The sequence below is a fragment of the Trichosurus vulpecula genome, chromosome 1 (genome assembly GCF_011100635.1).
Source record: "Trichosurus vulpecula isolate mTriVul1 chromosome 1, mTriVul1.pri, whole genome shotgun sequence".
Classification (NCBI taxonomy): domain Eukaryota; kingdom Metazoa; phylum Chordata; class Mammalia; order Diprotodontia; family Phalangeridae; genus Trichosurus; species Trichosurus vulpecula.
In genome coordinates, this window is record NC_050573.1 from 446,256,085 (window position 1) to 446,278,067 (window position 21,983).

General features: G+C 38.4%; 1 pseudogene; it reads left to right on the top strand.

The window, feature by feature from the left end:
- Positions 1–14,103, top strand: part of LOC118839688 — an 81,071-nt pseudogene extending 66,968 nt beyond the window's left edge.
- Positions 14,104–21,983: the final 7,880 nt, after the last annotated feature.

Here is a 21,983-nt window from a genome sequence, read left to right on the forward strand (position 1 = left end):
CATAATCAAGCAAAACAAATTCCCACATGGGCCTGAAACAGCAAGGCAATAATAACAACATAGATAATTGTCAAAATGCCTATGTAGTTTTGTATCACAAAGTATATGAGACTCTCCACATAGAAGGTAGAAGAAGTAAAGCAATTATTCAGACACCAGAGAACCATATTCCATAACCAAATGCTCAGCTCCCACAGCCAGTCAGTCCACTTCATCATAACAGCAAGGAACCCAAAACATTCAATACAGAATATTACAACATGGAGACTTTTCATCCCAAAACATCTCCAACCCCCTGCTAGGGTCTTCTCCAAAACAAACTCACAGTACAGCTAAGTCAGCCTGTTCAGTTCTAACAATCATGAGGGCGGCCATCAGCATTAGTAGCCATAACATCTCTCTCTCTCTCTCTCTCTCCCTCTCTCTCTCCACATTTCCTGTGACATAACTTCCTTTTCCTGTCAGGAAGCTCCTCCTACCATATATGTCTTAGGCTTCCTGTGACATAAACAGGTCACATGGCCTATTAATGGGTGGGAAAGATCTTCAAATCCAAATTGCTACTACATGGCCATGTCTAAGTATGTATGTCTCTTTCTGTACCTTAAGTCCCTCACCTCTCTGTCAGGTGGTAAATAATGCTTCTTCATCAGTCCTCTGGAATAATTGGTCATTGTATTGACCAACGTTCTTGCATCTTTCACAATTTTTCATTTTTACAATGTTGTTATTGTATGAATTGTTATTTTGGTTCTGCTCACCTCATTTTACATCAGTTCATGCAAGTCTTCCTAGGTTTCTCTGAAGCTATCTTCTTCATCATTTCTTATGGCACAACCATGACATTCATATACCAAAATTTGTTCAGTCATTCTCCAATTGATGAGTTCCTCCTTAGTTTCCACTTCTTTGCCACTGCAAATAAAAGAGATACTACAAATATTTCTGTACAAATGGGTCCTTTCCTTCTTTCTTTGATTTCATTGGGGTAGAGGTCCAGTAGTGGCCTAAGTTTGGGGGTGTAGTTCCAAATTGCTTTTTAGAATGGCTAGACCAACTCACAGATCCACTAACAGTACATTAACAAATCTATTCTCATAGCCCCTCCACCATTTGTCATTCTCTGGGTGTGTGTGTGTGCGTGTGTGTGTGTGTGTGTGTATGATCTTTGCCAATCTTGAGAAATAGAGAGATAATTTGACTCTCAACTTGGGAACAGAAAAACTTCTTAGTTTTTGAAAATTATTAATTCACAGTAATTTGTCCCTGTCTGACTTCTCTTTCTGTATGGCTCAAAACCCACATTAGAGAGGCCACAGTTGTGTGTTGCAGTGTGCTAGATTGAGAGGACTTCAAACCCACTCTCTGATAATTGCTAACTTAGGTAGCTTTTTCTGAGCCTTGGTTTTCTCATCTATAAAATAAGCAGGTTGGATTAAATAACCTCTTAGGCATCTTCTAGCTCTAGACCCATTTTAATCTATAAAGTGAGGACAATTACACCAAACTACCTGGATTCTATAAGGAGAAATACTAGTAATATAAACTGTGGTTACAGAGTGTTTTCATCTACGTTATTTCATTGGATGCTGATCACAACCCTGTGAAGCGGACAGTGCAAATATTGTCATCTCCATTTTGAAATGATGAAACTGAGGCTCACAGTGATTGTGTCTTGTTCTAGCACGTGGAGGTTCTATGTGATGGAGCCTGGACGTGAGATTTCTGACTTTATCTAGTGCTCTTCTTACTACTTCACACCTCCCTAAAGAGGAATTCTTGAAGACTATAAAAGTATATCCTCTACTAAAGTCCTACTTGATGCCTCATTGTGCAGAAATGACCTTGAGTGCTCAAAAGCTTAGGTCCTACTGAGTTCCAATAGCATGTTGGATATCAAAGGGCACACCTAGGTAAGTTCAGAGAAACTCATCGCCAAAGGGTTGACCATCAGATGATAAAATTTGTATTTATTTTTATTTATGATTCATAACTCATGAAGATGTAGAAAGGATATAAGCTACACATAGTGAAGGAACATCCCGTTGGCCACAGGTTTTTTTTTTTAACATCAGAGTCAGTAATAAATTATAAATGTGTAAGGTAACATATTTGAGAGTGCTTGAAAGCTATTTCTGTAAAAGAGATACAGAAAGATAAATTCTACTTTCCTTTAAATAAAATTGAGATAATATAAATAAAAATATATAAAATATTTAAAATAATAATAAATACATGAATAATATAAAAATAATATATAATAAATAAGTAATAAACTATCCTCAATGGTTAGAAAGTTATTCTTAACATGTACATGTAGATGTATAATTGATTTCCTATTGCTTGCCTTCTCAGTGGGTGGGGAAGGGGAAGGAGGGAAGGAAAGAATTTGGAACTAAATTTTTTTTAATGTTAAAAATAAAGAAGTACTTGAAATACACCAAAAAAGTCATTGGGAAATATTGAAAAAAAATAAAGAACAGTATAATTTTTTGTAGAAACCCTTTAGGGTTACCTCCCCAAATCTCACTCATAGATCGAGTCTCCCAGGTTTGTAGGTCAGAAGTCTTAATAATAACTGAACATTCCCACCCCCATAAACCTGGTTCACACTCTCCTACAATTAGCCAATGGGAAGAGTGGGCACACATATAGAGTACACTAGTCAAGAGCCATATGCTCAGAAAGCATAGGTGGCCCAGGTAGCTCCCACCTCCAGCATAGCAGGTCCCTAAAAAACCTCCCATTCTGTCCAAGTCATTCCCCAATTGATAAATGGTCAAAGGATATGAACAGGCAGTTTTCAGAGGAAGAAATTAAAGATGTCTATAGCTGTAAGAAAAAATGCTCTAGATCACTATCGATTAGAGAAATGTAAATCAAAACAACTCTTAGGTACCACATCTCTCCTGTCAGACTGGCTAACATGATAAAACAGGAAAATCATAAATGCTGCAGAAGATGTGGGAAAATTGGAACACTGTTACGTTGTTGGTGGAGTTGTGAACTGTTCCAGCCATTCTGGAGAGCAATTTGGAACTATGCCCAGAGGGCAATAAAAATATGCACACCCTTTGACCCAGCAATACCACTTCTAGGGTTGTATCCCAAAGAGATCACACAAGTGGGAAAGGGACCTGTAGATACAAAAATATTTATAGCAGCTCTTTTTGTGGTGGCAAAGAATTGGAAATCAAGGAGATGCCTATCAATTGGGGAATGGCTAAACAAATTGTGGTATATGAATATTATTATGCTATACAAAATGAAGAGCAGATGGACTTTATAATAACATGGAAAAACATATATGAACTGATGCTGAGTGAAGTGAGCAGAACCAGGAGAACATTATACACAGTTGCAGACACACAGTATCAGTGATGACTAACTTTGATAGAGTTGGCTCTTCTTAGCAATACAAGGTTCAAAGACTTCTCCAAAAGACTCATGATGGAAAAAGCTATCTACATCCAAAGAAAGGATTACGGAGTCTGAATGCAGATTGAGGCAAACTATTTGCTCTCTCTCTTTTTTTTCTTCTTTTTTGGTTTTGTTTCTTCTTTCTCATGATTCACTCCATTGGTTATAATTCTTTACAACTTGACTATTGTGTAAATAAGTTTAATGTGAAGGCATATGTAGAACATATATCAGATTACATTCTGTCTTGGGGGGGAGGGGGAAAGGGAGGGAGGGGGAAAGAGAGGGAGGGGAAGGAAATTTGGAACTCAAAAACTTGTGGAACTGAGTGTTGTAAACTAAAAATAAAAAATAAATTAAAAAAGAACGTCCCATTCTGGTGGTGTCTTCATGCCCTGGGTACAGCATCTCTTCTGAACAAATTGTTTAGTGGGGCTCCGTGGGCTGGTTCTTCCATAGGTCAACCTTAGATGGCTTGCTCTCTTCTGGGCTCTTGGAACTCACACTCCTCAATCCTCTCTCTTGCCTCAACTTATTAAAGATGTGTCTTGCTTTTTAAAAGTTATCAGGGCTTAGAGTTATTGTTCAGCCAAACAATGGCTGGTTGCCCACTAATTCCATCTATCTAGTTTGATTAGACAATATTTTCATAAAGAGGTGACAAAGTGTAAACACTTCTTTGTACTTCACTTAAGACTTTAACAATCACTGCATCTGTAACATATCCCTAACATTCTTTAATTTTGCAAACTGGGTCAGGGGGAATCAACTGATCAGAGGTTGACTAATCAACTCTTCCTTCCCACCCCCCACCAAAAAATTCATGAATCTTCCTGGGAAAGGTAGAACAAATAATTTGGGGTGCAGAATCCATTTATCATGTATTTTGTTATATATTTCAAACCCTCTTCTTTATGCCATCACGACCCCTTAGAAATGTTAGATTGAAATCTGCTTTTAAATGTTAATGGTCTTTCAACTGCTTTGTAATTGGTTCAGTTCCTTGCTAGTATCTATGAAATTGGAAAAAGGTATTTTTGGCACCTGGACACTTCCTCTTTGTAGGGCCTGGGATGCTGATATGATTCTGTCTCAAATCTCATAACTGTTCTTCCTTCCCCATTCATTTTTTGGAAGAAGAACCCTTGATAGAGTAGCACAGCTTTGACATTTAGAAGTAGACGGAGGATAAATCTGTATGGTATGGTTGGTTATCAGTGTCATTTAATTTTACCTGTCAGGCTTTTCAAAAATTACAACCTATAAGAAGGCTTCCCATTAAGTTTATTGATGTCGTATGGGACAGACACCCAATTTAAATCATTGATCTACCTTCTGCCAAAAGCTAGCTGGCTCCTCCACTTTAAACATAAATGCTAAAAATCCTAACTCCATCCTTTGAAAATTCTGCTGTTTCTCCAAACTATTCTTTAATTTTCCTTCCTTCTTTTTTCCCTTTCCTCCCTTCCTCAAACAATTATTTATCAAACATAATACAATGCATCATACTAGATTGTAGGGAAGATTAAAAAAATGAACAAAATAGAACTCCTACCCTCAAGTAACTTACAGTCTAAATGAGGGGATAAGACATGTATATACATAAATATCCTATAAATTAGAACATGAATAAGAGGAATTCAAAGTTCCATGAGATCAAATGAGGGAGAAATGACTTTCAGATGGGAAGGTCAGAGAAGGCTTCATGGAGGAATTGACATTAGAGCTAGATCTTAAAGGGCACAGATCTTTTCTCAGAATAATGCTTTAAAATAAATTAAGCAAGTGGTACATTTTAGTTACAGGTTAATGAAAATAAAGATGTACTTCTTCCCAAACAAGTTCATAGACACCCTGAAATTTATCTAAGGATCCCTTGGAGGGAGGGGTCTATAGACTTTTGCTCTAGAGCAAAATTGTGTGTGTTCAGCCTATCAGACACTTTATTGGCCGTTGACAACAAAGATCCTTAGGTAAAAAAGAATACTTAACAGATCTGAAGTGCTGGAGCCTCATTAACAGTTAATCAGATATTAACATTAGCATTAAGAGTTAATCAGTTATTAACAGATAACCAGACTATTGGTGGGGGAAATCAAGTAACCTCAAGTAGAGATACCAGGCTGTAATTTGTTGCTAGGAAGAAGGTGGACAAAGGCCTTTTCAGTAACCTATAACTCCTACCCCCTTCCCATGTCCTATGAAAATCACAACGGTTGTGCCAATTGGAAAAAAAAAAAAACAAAAACAAAATTGAAAAGGCTGGTGACCTCTGTTCTACTTTCCTCCAACAACAAATTACAGTAACCTCCATTAGATACTGGATAGACTAGTAGGTGACCAAGAAAATGATATTCCAGCTGAAAACTATAGAGTTAGGGCCCAGAGAAGCTTATTAATCATAGCATCACTAGTAGAAGGTAAATAAGATGTTAGACGACCCTGAAGATATCATGGTGGCTAAAGACTAATTGAGTGGAAATTCAGTGCCCAGTGGGTATGATAGTTGTGGGTAATGATGGAAAAATCATGCCCATCAGGGAACAGAAGAGACCAAGTACTTAGATTAGATCAAATACATGAGAGAAAAGTATGATAACATTATGAGAAGTTGTTTTCATAAAGTCCTTTCTTTATCAGTGAAGCTATAGAGCTGGGATAGGGAACCTGCAACCTCAAGGCCACACGTGGCCCTCTAGGTCCTCAAGAGTGGCCCTTTGACTGAATCCAAACTTCATAGAACAAATCCTCTTAATAAAAGTATTTGTTCTGCAAAATTTGGCCTCAAGGTCACAGGTTCCCCCACCCCTGCTCTAGATCATTTTTAAATTTCTTTTTTTCTATTATGAATGTAATAACCACTAACAAAAACAAATAGTTAAAAAAATAGGGATAAAAATCACAAATTCTCCCTTAACATGTAAACCAAATAAATCAACAAGCAACAAACTAGCAAGCGAAATGCTTTTTTGGTCTCCCCCTCCTTCTTTGCAGAGGTGGAAAATTATGAATGTGGAATACTGTTTATAATGTCAGACTTCTGGACGTATTGTTTAACCTGGCTAAGCAATATTTTTCTCTTTTTTATTCTTTATTATAAGACAGCTTTTTAAGAAAGAGGAGAAGTGGGATACATTAGAAAATGGTAATATCAATAAAAATCTATTTAAAAAGAATATCAGTCGCCATTAGAGACATTAAATTTATCTTTACAAGGTTAAAAGAAAAAGAGAAATACTTTTGTTCTGTACCCTCCTCCGTGTCTCTTTGTATGTAAGGAAGAAAGTTCTCTCCTCTAGTTTATCTGATGTAATCAAAAGATGCAATCACAGAGGACAAGGTGTTCATGTGTTAACAAATTGTTAGCACTCAATGATTTCTTTACCAATTATAATAATTCTCTCTTTGATTGAGCCACAAGGGCACAACATCATTATAAATAATAGTCTAACCCTTCATTTCTTGAAAGGGAAAGGAGATTTTCTTTCCTCAGACAACTCTTACCATGACTGGTCATAGCATCCAGCCGTGAAGATGTTTACTTAGAAGCATATATCCCTTCAGGCAACTAGGTGGCAATGCATAGGATGCCAGACCTGGAGTCAGAAAGACTCATCTTCCTGAGTTCAAATCTGACCTCTGACACTTTAGTAGCTGTGTGATTCTGGGCAAGTCACTTACCCCTGTTTGCCTCAGTTTCCCCATCTGTAAAATGAGCTGGAGAAGGAAATGACAAACCACTCCAGTATCTCTGCCAAGAAAACCCCAAATGGGGTCATGGAGAGTCAGACACAACTGAAAAACAACGAAAGTTTTTTTAAAAAATGGAAAACACTTTTGTGCCATGCTCCCTCCCAGGGCTATTTGGGAGAGAGTCCCATAAAACTCAGCACCTGGGCACAGGTTATGACACTGTGTCAGGATTCTGACTATTATGAGAGTCTTCTGGGAAGCAAGACTTTAAAAAATAATTTAGTGAACTTAATATGAGCAAAAATGGTGTTATAGGGTTGCAATTAGGATGAGTAGTCAATCAATAAGCAATTATTAAGTGCCTCTTATACGCCAGCAGTTGCACTAGGAGCTGGGACTATAAAGAAAAAAAAAGTTAAAGAGTAGCTTCTCTCAAGGAGCTCAAGACTATTCTAGTATAATGAAATCAATGGGCCAAAAGATCCGATCAGTTTTGAGACTTGTTGCATGTGGTCATGTTTCCCTCCAAAATGTTGCACCAGTCCCATCAACATCGTATTAGAGTCCTTGTTTCCTCACAGCCCTGCCAACATTGGATTTTATAATTTCTTGCTATAATAACCATTCTAGTGAGTCCAAGTGGTATCTAAAAACTGGTTTTGTTTGTGTCCCTCTGATTATTAAGGAACGTGAATGCTTTCTCACATGGTTATTAACTTTTGTATTACCTCCTTCAAAAATTGTCCTTTGGCCACTGATCTCCCAAAGGCTTCATTATTAGTCTCAAAGAGGTGCATCAGTTTGTTATAGCTTCTGTATATCAGAAATTTACCAGGCATATTCCCTGAAAATATTTTCCTTTTTGTTATGGAAATCGTTTTATCCTTGTATAATCCAACCTATGTTTGTATAGCTTAATGCCTTGCCACTAGAATTTCCTTTGTATGTATTTTAAATTTATTTTTTCTATGTAATTGCTGTTTTGTCCCAATATATGGCAAAGTCCCTTGAGGTGAAGAACTGTTTCTTTTTCAATCTTTGTATCACCAGCACCTAGCACATTTGGTACATAAGAAGTATTTAATAATCCTTGTCGAATGAATATCTTCAATAATTTCTTCTACTTAAATGATAAAAGTCTTTCATTTCCAAAGCTGAGACAAATACAGGGATCTGTTGTTGTTCAGTCGTTTTCAGGTATGTCCAATTCTTTGTGACTCCATTTGGGGTTTTCTTGGGAAAGATACTGGAGTGGTTTGCCATTTCCTTCTCAAGCTCATTTTACAGATGAGAAAACTAAGGCAAACAGGGCCCAGGGTCACACAGCTATTAAGTGTCTGAGGCTGGATTTGAATTCAGATCTTCTGGACTCCAGGCCCAACACTTTATCCACTGTGTCACCTAGCAAAGTCCCCCCCCCCCCATTTGGAGATCTGGTAATCCCCATTCATCTTTCCCCCATAGTTCTTACTATTTCTTGTCTATCTATTATTCCATTAAAACCGTGTTTAATTCATATAAAAGAGCATACTGACATTTTGATCTGTATTGCATTGAACCTAAAAGTTATTTTGGGAAGAAATGACATTTTTACTCAATTTGCTTGGCCTAACTATGAGCAGGGAAGATGCCTCTTTGTGTTCAGTTCTTCCTTGACTTCAGTCAAAATCATTTTGAAGCTGTCTTTGTATAAATCTCTTATGTCTTTTGATAAGTGAATGCCCAAATACTTGATGCATTTTGCTGTTATTTCAAAAGGTATTTCTCTTTCCATCAGTTTCTCTTGATTCTTCATGGTAGTGTAGAGAAATGATTTTTATGGGCTGAACTTGTAGCCCACCTCTTTCCTAAGATGATTTATCACCTCCCTTTATGGTTTGTTAATTGTCTTGGACTTTCCAGATAGACAATGTCATTTGCATATAGAGTTACTCCTTCGTTGCCCATGCTTATTCCTTCAGTTTCATTTTTCATGCTTTAGAGCTATCACTAATAATCATAAAGATATGTTAAATGCCAATGCTGAGAGTGTACATCTTTATTTGAGAGCTGTTGCTAATTTGACTGCCTCCAACGTTTTTCCATTGTATATAACGTTAGCTCATTGTTTCAAATACATATTTTTATTATAGTTCGCATTGCTGTAGCACTTTAATGTTTGCAAACTACAATAATAACAATAACAATAAGCATTTACATGGCACTTTAAAGTTTTCAGAGCACTTTATAAATATTATCTCATAACAACTATTATTATCCTCATTTCATAGATGCGGAAACCAAGGCAGGCACAAGTTAAGTGACTTGCCCAGGGTCACAGAACTAAGTGTCTGAGGTAGGAACTGAATCCAAATCTTCCTGACTCCAGGTCCAGCACTCTATCAGATGCTTCTATTGCATTATTATACTATACATTATAATACTATACTCTGCCATACCATACCACAACATACCACACCGTACCAGTTTCACAAGACAAGTTATTCGGAACTATAAGCCTTTTTTCTTTACTCTTTTGAGGCATCAGATACAAAGATTTCCCAATCTTACTGTTAGTTTCAGCATAGCTTTGTTTAAGCCTGACTAGTGTTTCTTGGAACTTGAATTTGCTGTTTATTTGAATTTGCTTTCTTGCTGTGTAAGTGTTTTTCTCTGACCTGGAAACTCTGGGTTTGGGTTGACATTTCTGAGAATTTACAACTTGAGATTTCTTTCGGGAGATGTCTGGTGGGTTCTTTCAAATCCACTTTGCCTGCTTGTTCTAATACATTTAGGCAGGTTTCTTTTATGCTCCAGTAGTTTTTTTTTTTTTCTCTCCTCATTCCTGATCCTCCTTGGATCCTTTTTGCATCATTTGAATCTTTTGATCACTCTTTTCTCTTGAATCCTCTCTTCTCTCTACATCTTTGTGACACTGTTCTCTCCTGGTTCTCCTGTCTGTCTAAGCACCCCTTTTCCTTCTCCTTTCTTAGTTCTTCATCCATGTCATGATGATGTCCCCCACGGTTCTCTCCAGGATCTCCTTCTCTTTTTGGTCTTTACTGTTTCACTTGGTGATGATCTCATCAGCTCCTATGGTTTTGGTTACCATCTCTGCGCAGATGATTCCCATATCCCTGCCTCATCTCACCATTGACCTACACTCATCCATCTCCTGCTGTCTTTTGGATATCTCAAACTGAATGTCTGAGGCATAGGCATCTCAAATTCAGTATGTCTGAAATAGAGTTCATTATCTTTCCTCTAAAACCCTCCCCTCAGAGGTACCACCATCCCATCATCCTTTCAGCCACCTAGGCCCACAAGTTAGTATCATCCTCACCTCCTCTCTCTCATTCGCCCCAATGTATCATGAAATCTTTTCATTTCCACCTTCACAACATCCCTTCTGTGCATCTCCTTTTCTCAACCATACAGCTACAGCTCTAGCTCAGGCTGTGATCATGTCTTGCCTGGACTGCTGCAATAGCCGTCTAACTGGTTTTCCAGCCTTAAGTTTTACCCTACCATGAGCCATGCTCCACTTACTGGCCAAGGTGATTTTTCTCAAATGTGCGTCTAACTGCATTACCTTTCTGTTCATTGAGCATCCGTGGCTCCCTATCATGTCCAGGATCAAATGCAACATCCTCTATTTGGCATTCACAGCTCTTCATAACCTGGCCCTTCTTTTCTCTCCAGCCTTATTATACCTTAATTCCTTCTACAAAATCTAAAATCCACTCAACTACTTGCCATTCCTTGAAAATGACTCCATTTCCTATCTCTGTACCTCTATACTGGCTGTACCCTATGCCTGGAATGCTCTGCCCCATCCCTCACCTGTGGAGGGTCTGAGTTTCCCTGACTTCCTATGAGGCTCATTATCATCTCTTCCTTCAGAAAACCTTCCCTGGTCCCCCCACCGACCTCATTCCTAATACCTTCCCTTTTCAGATTACCTTCTTTTACTCTGTATGTATCATCTATGTACCTGGTAATTTATATGTTCTCTCTCCCCCTTGAATGTGAACTCCTTGAGAACAGAGACTATTTTTTGCCTTTTGTTGTATTTTCAGCACTTACCACAGTGCCCAGCACATAGTAAGTGCTTAATAAAAAACGCTTCCAACAGTGGACAAATTATTTAACCTCAGTTTTCTTATTCATAAAATAGTAATAATGATACTTGTACTACCTTATCCTGATGGTTGTTGTGAAGAAAGAGCTTTATAAACTGTCAAGCACCAGGCAAAGTGTCCCAAAAGTCTTAGCACAGTTTTAAGTTTTAGTACCATGATGATGGTGGCGGTGGTGGTGGTGGTGGTGGTGGTGTGACTGTACAACTCTCAACTTGCCTTCCATATTAGTCAGGGGGATATTAGTGAGGGAACCTAGTGCCCACCTCTCTAAAACTGGAATGAACAGTGTAATCTAGCGCCAAGATTATTCTAAAAGCTGGAATTGACCTTGGGAAGAGAGGGGTAGGCAGTAGAAAAAAACCTACAGAATCTATCCACCTGTTGGCATCCCATCAGTCAATTGACAATCAAACAATAAGCATTTACTAACCCCAGTAGAGGAAGAGAAAACCTCATTTTTCCAGTGAATTCAGAAAGACCCATTCCCTAACCAAATAGTAAGAACTGAAGATGTTTGCCAGCTGACTCTGCAAACAATTCCGAACCATGCCTTTCAGGAAATTTCACCCTTCCCAATGTACAAGGTTGAGCCTATGGATTAATTTTTTATTATTGCCACCATTCCAGTAGTGGGGGTTTTCCTATAGTAAATGGCCCCTCTATACCAGGCAGTGTGTCATAGTGGACAGAATGGTGGAGCTAGAGTCAGGAAGCTGGGGCTCAGATCCCACTTCAGATACTAGCTATGTGAACTTGGACAAGTCACGTAGTCTTTACTTTCCTCATCTGTAAAATGGAGTAATAATAGCACCTACAGGGCTATTGTGAGGATCAAATGAGATGTTGTATGTTTGGCATTTTGCCTACCTTAAAGTGCCAAGTAAATGTGAGCTATTATTATTATGATATATAAGTGGCTGCATATATATAATGCTCGGGCTATTTTGATGCTGAGTCTCTGACTTGGGAGAGTAATTTATACTTATGCCCTTCAAACATCTAAATTTCATAAATGTGCACTTTTGTTCTCCATAGTAAAGTCTCAAAGGTCTTCCCTTTGCAAATAGGGCAAGGGCCTTTACTGACTCATTTTTTTCTTTCCGCTCCCCTGTATTACTCTAACAGTGTCTCTGTCTCTACTCTTTTTAGGGGATGCTTGACCTTATTCAGCCCCGTGCATCATCCCCACCTATTTGTACTGACACACTGTAAGACTAAATCTGCACCGCCATGGCCTTCTTTTTGGACTTCTATCTGAGAAGACTTCACTCCTGTGAATAATGACCAAAGCTGATTGGTTGGTATTCTGGGAGCCTTCCACATGTTACCAGAGCCCAGGACTGTGATCATTTAGAGCAATTAGATAAAGAAGCATTATCCCAGCGCTGCGTATTTAAGCCAGCTTATAAAAATAAATATTTGCCCAATAATCTGGCAGGTTGATGAGTGCCACTTAATATCACAATGAAGGAGTCTGACACAGGGAGAGGGAGAACAGAGTAGAGTTAGGGTTGCCATGGGACCTCTTGGATCCAGCTCCTTTCACTTTTATGATTATTAACAATAATAAGACATAATGCCTGGTGGTAGGAAATGACTCCTGCTGATTGCAATGGACTTGACAATTTCTAGTTACCCTCCCCACCAACCCTGGGATGCAGGTCACTGTAATTAACTCCAGAAAGTGAGTAGAAACTAGCCTTGCTTGTCCACAGGAAAATACCCAATTCAGTAAGTTCAAGCCAAGGAATATTTATTAAGTACCATAGTGGATAGGGTGCCAGCTTTGGAGGTAAGAAGAGCTGGGTTTAAGTCCTGCCTCTGACTGGTACTGACTGTGTGACCCTGAGACAGTCAATAAGTTTCTCAGGGCCCCAGGCAATGCTCTAAAACTATAGATTACAGGTAAGTTGCTGATCTGGGTGAGTAGAGGAAATTTCTTTGTGGGGAGTTCCCCACATGCATGAAATAACAGGTTAAGACTTGTGCTCCCGGTAGGGTGGCCTCCCCTACCACCTGGGCCCTTCCTGACTCCGAGGGCTGCCCAGGGTGGTCAGTGACTCCAAACTACTGGGCCCTAAGGATGCCTTTTTGAAAATTATTTGAAACAAGGGCATAAAATCCTTATGGAGTGGTCTTCCCCCTACACTAATGATGGCAGTTCCTGCTACAGTTATATATTTTACATGTTATGACCAATTATCTTCATTTATGAAGTCTAAAGTAGAAGATGAAGCCTACATACCAATTTTTGCTGGAATTGTGGCCAGATTAGGTGCAGTAACTAACTGTAATAAGTCTCTTAGAGTTGATTAGACCCAAAATACAATCCAAGGCATTGTCTTATAAGGAATTACAACTGTTTGTCAGACAGAAATTATCACATGATGGTTGGATTTCATTCTGGAAAGGTTAGAGTTCTACTGTTATGAGAGATGTACCTTTCTCAGCAATGTACTGGTATAACTTTGAAGTGTTTAAGAAGTGGCTTTGCAAAAACTCTGACAAATGTGAGCCAACTTTTGGGATTAATTTTACTGCAGGGGCAATGTCTGGTTCTATTGCATCTATTGCGACTTTACCATTTGATATCGTAAAAACACAAAAACAAACCAGACTTTGAAGATATGAAACTCCTCAAGATGGAGGTCTACACATCCTACCCACATCAACATGGGACATTATGAAACAGATTGTTTCTAAACATGGCATTTCTGGATTATTTGCAGGACTAATTCCCTGGTTAATTAAAGTTGCTCCTGCTTGTTCTATTATGGTCAGTACATATGAATGTGGGAAAGCTTTTTTCCAACAGCAATACCTCAAAAAACAAGAACTCCATACTTCTGGCAGTATGGACTTGAAATAATTATCATGGTCATATTATTAGCTGGAAGATTTTCAGAAATGTGTAAACTTCAGGTCTATTTTAAAATATCTTTTTATTTTAAAAAGTATTAATTTCACAATTCTAATTATAATTTAATAACAAGTTTTCTTTGGAAAAGTTTAAGAAAATTCTTCATTGAGTATCCATGCCCTTATAAGAATATTAGAAAGGAAAAGCTTGACGAGACAGTAAGAATTTTTTATCGAATTCTAAATTTTCCTTTATTACCTGTTGTCTCCTATGAGCCTGTCAACTGTACCTAAACCATGATAGGAGTAGAGTGTTTAAAAAGAAAAGACTAATAAGTCTTTTGTGCTTATCTTAATCATGTACACGAGTTTTATTTTTTAGTGAAATGGAAGTGGAAGCCAATTATCAATAACATCACGCCAGCACTTGCCAAATATTACTGATGTGTTTTTTATTTTTAAATCTGATATTCCTTAGTTTTTTGTTTGTTTGGGCCCCCTATACAAAGCAGGACTTCCTCTGACAAACCATAATTGCTTTATCTTCATATCTGGAAGCGATCCTTTTTTTGCCACTCTAAGCAAAAGTTATACATCTTTCGCTGTTTTCTGCCAATTTTGAAGAATATGGATACTGTTCTTGGAAACCTTATGCTCATTTCAAATTACGGTTCATACTAGCTGGGGGGAGCAGCACAGAACGTATTGCTGTAGAAAACTACTCCTCTATTTAGTTTAGATAAGTCGAGCACTTTAAAAGGCAGCTTAGTTTGTGATATGGATAAGATAATTGCTAAGAATTATGTAGGATACTTTAGGTCCTACTGCTATTGAGCTAGAAGTAAAAAGGAAGTTTTTCATTACTTTCTGATGCTTCTATTTATATACATTCACTTTAGCACTGAGGACTGCACTATATTTAAATGGGTAAGATTTGGCACAGAGAGTTCCTGTGCTTTTTATTCTGTGATTAATAGGTATCATTGTTGCTTTCATTGTTTTGTAGGCTTGTTCTAATGTGATAGAGATTATCACATAATCGGTGGCTACATATTTTCACGTTGCTTACAGATTTCACGTTACTACATTTCACATTAGTATACTGACCATGAAAATAAGTAATAATCAGGGGTGGCGGCATTTTATTTTAAAGAAGCTTTTCTCGTTACAGGATAATAGTGTGTGACTGTCAAAATGAAATGAAGGAAGATATAATGACAAAATAGGAAGTAGCATAAATTTTTAGAATAACTCTTTGATCTTTTTTCCTCAGAACAATTTATATGTTATGAGATAAGAACTTTATTGTGGTCTAAATATTTCTCATGAAAATGTGAAAAATTTCAGAATAGGATAATTGAAGGAAATGGGCATTTAAATATTATCTGGTAAGAGTTAGAAAATTAACGTAATCTATGTTAAACTAAGAAAATGTTCACGTATGTTGCTAAACAAATATTTTCATATCACTAAGTTTTGAATGTAACCATGTGTGTATTTTATTTCATCCTATGTTCATTTGTCTTAGATTTGTAAACGATATGTATGTAAATTGTTTTTAATTCATTTTCATTAAAGATTCTGTTTCCTTTCTTAAAAAAAAAAGAGACTTCTCCTCCTACCCAGATGTGCAACACTCTGTGCTAGCTGTTGAGGAAGACGCAGAGCTGAGTAAGCCCATGTTGTTGTTCAGTCATGTCTGACTCCTCATGACCCCAGCTGGGGTTTTCTTGGCAAAGATACTGGAGTGGTTTGCCTTTTCCTTCTCCAGCTCATTTTGTAGATGAGAAACTGTGGCAAACAGAGTGAAGTGACTTGCCCATGGTCATACAGCTGGTAAGTGGCTGAGGCTGGATTTGAACTCAGATCTTCCTGACTCCTAGGCCTAGTGCTTTATCCACTGCACCACCTAGGGGTCCCAGTAAGCCCACGGTTTTTACCCTTGAGGAGCCTCAGGTCTAGTAGGGGAATGTAGAAGGCTACAGAAGATAACTAGCCCCTGGATTGCCTTGGAAGGCCTGAGCCCATGATCCCTAGTGGGTCAGGCATCATTTGTCCTTAACTCCTCATGATCCCTCTCGGAGGCCAGATTCCTCAGGTCATAAATCCTTCTTAGCTCCTTTTTTCTGCCTTAGGTACCTTGCATAAGACTGACCCAGGAGAAATCGTAAGACTAGTGACAGTATTTTTCCATTTGGCCTCTTTCAGGACATAAAAAAAAATCTCCCTTTGAGGGAGACTTTGAACCAGTAGAATGATTTCCGCCTACCCACATCAACATATACCTTATTTCAGAGGTGCCCAAAGTTCAAGGATATTGCTGAATGGGGCTGCTATGTCAGGGCTAATGAGGATAGACCAGAAAATGGCAGGTTTCCGCTTGAATGTATGTGTTCTTCAATAAACATCACTAGCCTTATAAGCCTAGCACTGATCGCCTGGCTCTTTATGCTCATTCAAGGAGGTGAGCCATGTATACTTTCTAGGTCGGGTCTGACTCAGGCTGTTCTAGGGGTTCAGGTTTGTAAGTAGAACAAAATGAGATACTCACAAACTACTTAGCAGCTAGCAAAAGTCAATTTACTCTGTTGTAACATGGAAAGGATATTCAGCGAAGATGCGGCATTCATTCATTTGGCCACAGCTTCCTTGCTCCCACCTTTTCCAAGGTTCTGGGTTGGTTAGGGCTGTAGGAGAGGCCATTGACTCCTTGTGGGCTGTTTTTTATACTTAGGCCCCCATGAAGCCAAATCAGTGGTTCAAACTTTAGTCCCATGGACCGTAAGTTTCAAGGATGGTTTCAATACCTTTTAAGGAAAAATTAGCCTAACCTGTGTGGGGCAGATGGTACTCTTATGATATACACAAATAATTATAATGCAAAGCAGAATATGATAACTTCATAAAAGAGAAAAACAATGAAAATTCTGAGGAGGGAGAATAAACATCTGATTGTGAGAATCAGGGATGGCTTTGTAGGAGAGAGGGCATTTGAGTTGGGCTGTGAATTTCGATCAATTCCTCTGAGTTCTTCTTTCCAGGGCCAAATAGAGCAAATAGCTAACATTTACATAGCACCTACTGTTTGCCAGGTACTGCGCTAAGGACTTTATAATTATTTGATTCTCTTAACAAACCAGGGAGGCCAGTGCTGTTATTATTCCCAATTTACAGATTAGGGAACTGAGGTTAAGTGACTTGCTCGGGTTCACACGGCTAGTAAGTGTCTGAGACTAGATTTAAACTTGGGCCTTCTACCTCGAGGCCCAGTGCTCTACCCGCTGTACCACCAACAACCCAAGACCTTTTGTACATCTCAACCCTTTGTGGATTCAAAGATAACCATCATGTACATCCCTCAGTCTTCTCTTTTCCAAGCTAAACACCCTCAGTTCTTTCAAGGAAGCCTCCTTTGTCATGGTTAGTCTCCTCACTATCCTGATTACCCCTCTGAAGGAACTTCGGCTTGTCACTCTCCTCCCTGAAATGTGGTGACCTGAACTCAACATATGTGATCTGACTAGAGCCTCAGTCTATTTCCAATAGATTCGATGCATCTGTGACCTCATTAGTGTGAGTGATTAGTACTCCCTCCAAAGGTACAATCAATTAATCAATGAAAAACCATTTTTAAATTTTTTAAAAATTTAGTTATTTTTAATTTTCAACATTCATTTTTATAAAATTTTGAGTTCTAGATTTTACCCCTCCCTTCCTTCCTTCCCCTCCCACCTCCCCAAGACAGTATGCAATCTGATATAGGCTGTACACATACAATCATATTAAACATATTTCCACATTAGTCATGCTGTGAAAGAAGAATCAGAACAAAAGGGAAAAACCACAAGAAAGAAAATAAGGAGAGAGAGCAAATAGCATGCTTTGATCTGCATACAGACTCCATAGTTCTTTCTCTGGATGTGGACAGAATTTTCCATCATGAGTCTTTTGGAATTGTCTTAGATAATTGCATTGCTGAGAAGAGCTAAGTCTATCAAAGTTGGTCATCACACAATGTTGCTGTTACTGAGTACAATGTTCTACTGGTTCTGCTCACTTCACTCAGCATCAATTTATATAAGTCTTTTCCAGGCTTTTCTGAAATCTGCCTGCTCATCATTTCTTATGGAACAATAGTATTCCATTATATTCATATACCACAACCATTCTCCAATTGATGGGCATCCCATTAATTCCAATTCTTTGCCTCCACAAAAAGAGCTGCTATAAATATTTTTGTATATGTGGGTCCTTTTCCCTATTTTATGATATCTTGAGGATACAGACCTAGTAGTGGTATTGCTGGATCAAAGGGTATGCACAGTTTGGTTGCCCCTTGGGGATAGTTCCAAATTGCTCTCCAGAATGATTGGATCAGTTCACAACTCCACTAACAATGCATTAGTGTTCCAATTTTCCCACATCTTCTCCAACATTTATCATTTTCCTGTCTTGTCACGTTAGCCAATCTGATACGTGTGAGATGGTACCTCGGAGTTGTTTTAATTTGCATTTCTTTAATGAATAGTGATTAAGAGCATTTTTTTTTCATATGACTATAGCTTTCATTTCTTCATCTGAAAACTGCCTGTTCATATGTTTTGACCATTTATCAGCTGGGGAATGACTTATATTTTTATAAATTTGACTCAGTTATTTATATATTTTAGAAATGAGGCCTTTATCAAAGGCACTGGCTGTAAAAATTGTTTCCCAGCTGAAAAAGCATTCATTAAGTGCCCATTGTGTGCCAGACAAGATTCCAAAACAAAAATGAGACAATCCTTGCCACCAAGGAGCTTATGTTACATTATGGAGATGATGTGCTTACATATTAAGCAAATGTAGGATATCTACATGAATATATGTATATATATATATATATACATATATATGTATTAAAAAATACATAGTGATTGTGGGAGGCAGTAACAACCAGGGGAATCAAGAAAGGTTTCTTGAAGGAGATAGTGCCTGAACTGAAATTTAAGGGGAGCAATGCATTCCCAGAAATAGAAGGGAGGAGAAATCAGCCTGTGGGAAGGTGCTGAGTTGGGAAATGGCATATGGTTTACAGGAAACAACAAACAGGCCAGTTTGACTAGAAGGCAGAGTGCATGAGGAGAAGGAAGAACATGTAATTAGCCTGGAAAGATGGCCTGGAACCAGACTGCAAAGGGTTTTAAATGCCAAAGAGGAAAATTTCTATTTTAACCAAAAGGTAGTGAGGAGCCATGGAAGATTCTTCAACGGACGGGTGACATGATTGGGCCTGTGCTTGTAGAATACTAATTTGGTGGCATGATTGGAGAGAGGAGAGACTGGATTTTGTGAACTCAATTATGAATGTAACTCAGTTGCCCAAGGACATTCTGCCTGCTGCTGCATAATCATAACTCAGAATTGGTTGAGAAAATGATTTATCACTGTATGCAGAACTGGGGTGAGAAAATAACTATTTTTTCTTCTTGCTGCCTGCTCCAAGAGTATGCGATTGTAGATTCTCTTTGGGAAGAGAGAAAACAGATTTTAGAAGGCAAACATGTAGGGGAAATTCAGTTCCTCACCATGTTTCTGATTTCTAGCTTGCTTCCCTGGAGACTTTGAGGAATTTACCTTTAGTGAGATTGAGACTTGACTCTTGGTTGAGCTAAGATAGTTGACTCTCAGCGGTAGAATTCACTTACAATGTGTCTTGCCTGATATATTCTAAAGTCTATCCCTTCTCTGATTTCTGTTTGCTTTCTGCTTGGATAATTTACCATTTACCATTTCTGATGGTGTTTTGTATAAATACCATTTAGTGGGAAGGAGTCAAGTTTGTAGATAAAAGCTTAGGGTGTTAAATCTCCTTTAAGGCATGGTGACCAGAGAAGAAAGTGGCTTGAATCTTAAAAAAAAAACTCTCCTGTAAGAGTAATATTTGAGGGAATATGTGTGTGTTTGTAAATTCTAATGCAATAATCCATCTCAAATGAGAACATCATGGCCAGTCTTCTGATCCCTTTTGTTGCCTCCGTTTAGGCAGTAATCAAAGTCTCTCTTATAGAAGATTCCAGAGATATCTATTCATGCCTCTTAATGACTAACATGTAGATGACCCATGGAGACATACACATAACCCACATGGGTGACACACACCCTATACAAGGCTGTTGTTGTTTGTCCTCCGTTCTCAAAGAGGACCAATGACATCAGGAAGGTGATGTCTTGACTTGCAAGTGAATTGGATTTAAGTGAGGGAGGGCTGTACAAAATCACCAGCCTTACTTTCTCCTCTGGAGCCATCTGGGTCTAGAGGCAAGATATAGATCAGGATGACTGGAGTAATAGCAGACCAACCTTTTTAAGCTGAGGTCTTTCCCAGGTCTCGGTTTGTCTGAAGCAATGCCCATCCAGTGATTAGGGCTAGGTGAGAAATGAGGCAAAAAATGGCCTCTTTTACCTACTCAAAAAAAAATCAATCTGTGATATCAATTATGACTATTGCAATAGTGAAGGCAAGAGGTAATAAAGCTAAGGACCAGGGTGATTATGCTATGAATGAAGATAAAGGAACAAATAAGACCTGGCAACTGATAAAATATGGAGGGGAGAAGTGTGAGAATGAAGAGGCAAGGATGATCCTTTCTCCTCTACTCCAGTGTCAGCCTCAGCCAGAAGTCTCTCATGAAACTCAGAAGTCATTACAGAAAAGAATGCTTTGCCAGGGAGGGAAAATAGCCCCAGATTCTGGGTACTAGGAGGAGAAGATCCATTTGGGGGCACCAAACAGCAGAGGAAGAGGTACAGCCATTTGTTGCTTTTTTTCAACTACTTTTTCCAATCTGTTTGGAATTCAGAGATGAAGGTTTTGATTTTGGAAACACAGAGAGCAGGGGAAAAAATTTTGCATTGGTTACCAGTCAGATAAGTTGTTGCCATGAAACCCATCATGGGTTTTTATATAGTTTTTAATGCCCTCCATATGTAACACATATAAAAGTTTGGTTGGATTTGTGTTTGGCCAGTCTGTTTGTGGGCATTTTATGGGAAAATTCTGTATGGAAGATATCATTAAAGAGATAGTTGGTGAATATCTAGAAAGGAAAGCAGTGATAACAAAGGACCAACATGGCCTCATCAAGAAAAAGTCATGCCAGGCTGGCCTCATTTCATTTTTTGACAGCATTACTAAACTATTAGTTGAATGCCATGGGTATAATTTAGCTAGATTTTAGCTAAGCTTTTGATAACAATTCTTATGCCATTCCAATGGAGAAGATGAAGAGAAATGGATTAGATGATAATGCAATCAGATGGATTCAGAACTGGTCGGATAATTATGCTCAAATAATAGTTGTTAATGGTTTAGTGTCAATGCGGCAGCTGGTCTCCAGGGGAAGGATCCTAGGGATCTGATGTACATGACCCTGTGTTGTTTAATTTTTTATCAATGACTTAGATAAACATATAGATGATAGGTTCATCAACTTTGCATATGGCACCAAACTAGGCTACACAGCTAACATACTGGATGACAGTCAGGAGCTAAAAGCATCTTGTCAGGCTAGAGCACTAGGCTGAATCTAAAAAGATGAAATCCAGAAGGGATGAATGTAAAGCACTAGGTTACAAAAAAAATCAACCTTACAAGCATAAAATGATGGAGGCATGGATATACAGCAGTTGTTTTTCTTTCTTTTTAAAGATCTAAGGGTCTTAGTGAACCGCAAACTCATGAAAAGTCAGCAACATGATATGGCAGACAAAAAGACTAATATGATCTTGGGCTGTACTTAAAGGTCGTAGGTTCCAGGATTAGGAAGATGAAATCCTGCTGTCCTCTGCCTCTGTCAGATCTCAGCTGCAGTATTGTGTTTGGCTGTAGGCACCACAGTTTAGAAGGAC